This window comes from Mesoplodon bidens (assembly GCF_964165515.1).
Source record: "Mesoplodon bidens genome assembly, chromosome: 1".
In the NCBI taxonomy this organism is placed as follows: Eukaryota; Metazoa; Chordata; class Mammalia; order Artiodactyla; family Ziphiidae; genus Mesoplodon; species Mesoplodon bidens.
In genome coordinates this window covers 206,835,163-206,838,465 of record NC_138176.1, presented here as the reverse complement: position 1 = coordinate 206,838,465, position 3,303 = coordinate 206,835,163, and positions in this window count along the sequence as shown.

Here is a 3,303-nt window from a genome sequence, read left to right as displayed (position 1 = left end):
TTATAAAGCTTTCCTAATTCATTCACTATGGCTTCTAGCCCGATCTTAGAGTATTTGCTTGATTATGACAATTATTCATTATGAATTCTTACTAAATATATATGAGATTTCCTTTTTATCTTATAATTTTTATACATTCTTTTCATATAGGTAGTAAACTCAAGACCTAGATCATGATTTTACTTTTTTCTTTATTGCATTCAGCATCCTGTTTTTCACCTTTTAGTTTAGTACGGTTGACTGCTCAACTTATTCAGCCTTCCAGTGTATCTATTATTATGTATTTTTAAAATCAGCATTGTAGTCTTTTACAGTTACATTAAACTGGATTTATTTTAAGTAATCCATTAATATGTGTGATTAATTCTATGTTCATCTGTGCTGCTTATACCCTCTTCTCTTGAATTAGAAAGAATTACTGAGGTTTAACATTTTTCAAAAATCTTTATGACCAGATCAAGGAAAATAGGGTAAATATGGGTCACTGAATGGAGAAGGAAGAGAAAATAGAGGTTGAATGGCAGGTTTTAATTAAGGAAAAGTAAAAGTGAAGGAATAGTGTACAAAAGCAAGAAGGGAAAAATAGAGAGGGAGAGACAATGAACAATTAAGAAGACCAAAGAACAAGAAAGTAGAAAAGATATAATTGAATATGTGGAAAGTGTTAGATAAAGGTGACATGGGGAAAACAGAAGTACAGAAAATAAGATCATAGATACCCACCTGTCCACATACCAAAACAATTCCCATGTGTAACTGAGTTAAGATATGAACATCACGGGTTAGACATTATAAGAGAGTGTTTGTCAAACTTCTGATTTAAGAATTCCTCAATCACAGAAGTGCTATAAGAAGCAACAGAAAAGTGCACAAACTGAGAAAGACAGGCCTCAAATAAGGAACATAAAGGAGGAAAACAATTGATATATAAACTTTTTTCCACATATTTAGTTTCTGTTACAGTCAAATACAATAAAAATGAAAGCTCCAGTTTTCACCTAGCAAACCCTCAAAAGTATTACCCATATTATACTTAGAAGGTTTAAGAAATGATAAAACAACAATAATTGTGAGTAACTTTTATTGGTGGGTACTATATAACAGGTACTGTTTAAATTCAAGCTTATATTTTGCTGATAAGGTATAAAATAATATTTGGTGCTACTATTTTAGAACATATTTTGGCAATAAATATTAAGAATAATTAACATTAAAGTAGTGTTAAGGGATAATCAATGTTTAATGGATTTTTTTTTTTGCTCTACCAAAATCAAGTAGCATTTCAATAAACAATTTAAAACAAATATACATACTCAGTAGAGCTAACCAAAAAGTCTATTTGAAAGATTTAGGAGAACCAGTGAATAAAATTTGTTTTAAATGAAAAGGTTTTTTTTTTAAAGGGGTGGTGTTATTTACCTTTCAAAGTTGTACAACGTCTCCCAGAAACCCTTAAGTTTTAAGATGTGAATAACACAATGGGAGTAAACTGAAGAAAAAAGGAAAATCCACTAATCTGAGTTAGCATAGTATGAATCTGTCCCTTATTTACACTTGTGATGCTTGAGAAGAGAAACTGTTACACAAGGACTAATTGAATACTCTATATTACAGAGGTGGGTACTAAAATAATTGTGGGAGCATAAATAATTATTGTGTTAATATTCTGCCTAGCCTGAAAAATGCAATCAGCTCTGTCTACATTTATTAATCCCTCTCCTCCTCTTTTGTTCTTTTTCACTTCATAACCTCCATATTAACTGGGGAGACAAAATAAATTTGAATCAAGTAATATATTCAAATTCCGTCTTATCAAAAAAACAACTCAAAGTGAATAGAGAAAGCAGTTAGGTTATAGTATGTTTCATATCTCATGATGGCAGAATTGAATTGGAGGATTGTTGAATTTATTATTCTAGATATGTTCATAATATATTTATCCTACCTCACTATTTTCATGGTGGAGAGGGTGGGTAGGTAGCAGAGGCATGTGGGGCAAAACTGTGCCTGCATAATTCAGCCTCAGTCTTTGTAGGTGACTTCTCACTAAGAGATGGATAGTTGAATGGTAGTTTTTCCCCCAGCACTGTTGTTGTTGGAGACAGTGAGGAAAAGTTGCAGGGACAGTTTGAGAAGGAGGAAAAAAATGTCAGTACACAAATGGAAGAAATCAGTAGTCACCGTGAGCAAGGATTTCTCTTTTATATGAAAATAGACTCTGACTGTACTATGAGGCAGTAAATGCACATCTGAAATGTGTACTTGATGCTGATGGAGTGGCCTACCTTGTCTTCGTTCCATTTATATAGCTAGTTTTGTATCAACTCTGCCATGAACTAGCTGCGTGACATTGGACAAGGCTGTTGGACATTGGACAAGTTCTGTTTTCCTGATACCCTTTTATACGTAAATTGAGAAGAATAATGGGATTAAATAATTTTTTAAATAATTAACTTGCAAACATTTAAAGAACTTACAACAGTACATACATTAAGCATGATATATGTGTTTACTATAACTATCTTTTCTCTGTATTATTATATACTTTACTATATTACTCTATAGTATGTATAATAGGATCATAGGATTTTTTAAAGTGTTTTTAAGAGCAGTTTAATGTTCACAGCAAAATTGAGGAGAAGGTATAGGGATTTCCCGCTTAACCCCTACCACCACACCAGATGTAGCCTCTCTCATTATCAACATCCACACCAGACTGGTACATTTGTTAATAATTGATGAACCTACATTCATAATCATAATCACTCAAAGTCCTAAGTTTATGTTACAATTCACTCTTGATGTTGTACATTCAATGGGTTTAAAAACGTATAATGACATGTATCTACCATTGTAGTCTCATACAGAGTATTTTCATGGCCCTAAATATCCTCTATGTTCTGGCTCTTCATCCCTCTTCCCCCACCAAATCCCTGGAACCACTAATCTTTTTCCTGTCTCCATAGTTTTGCATTTTCAAGAATGTCATGATAGTTGGAATCATGCAGTATGTAGCCTTTTCAAATTAGCTTCTTTCATTTAGCAATATACATTTAAGGTTCCTCCTTAAATATGTGGGATAAATTCCACTCAATCATGGTTTATAAATCTTTGTATACATTATTGGATTCCACTTGCTAGTATTTTATTGACGATTTTGGCTTTTAAGTTCATGAGAGATATTGGTCTGTACTTTGCTTTTCCTGTAATCTCTTTGCCTAGTGTTGGTATTAGGGAAATGCTGGCCTCATACAATGTGTTAAGAAGGATTTCTTCTGCTTCTATTGTCTGAAAAAGGTTGTA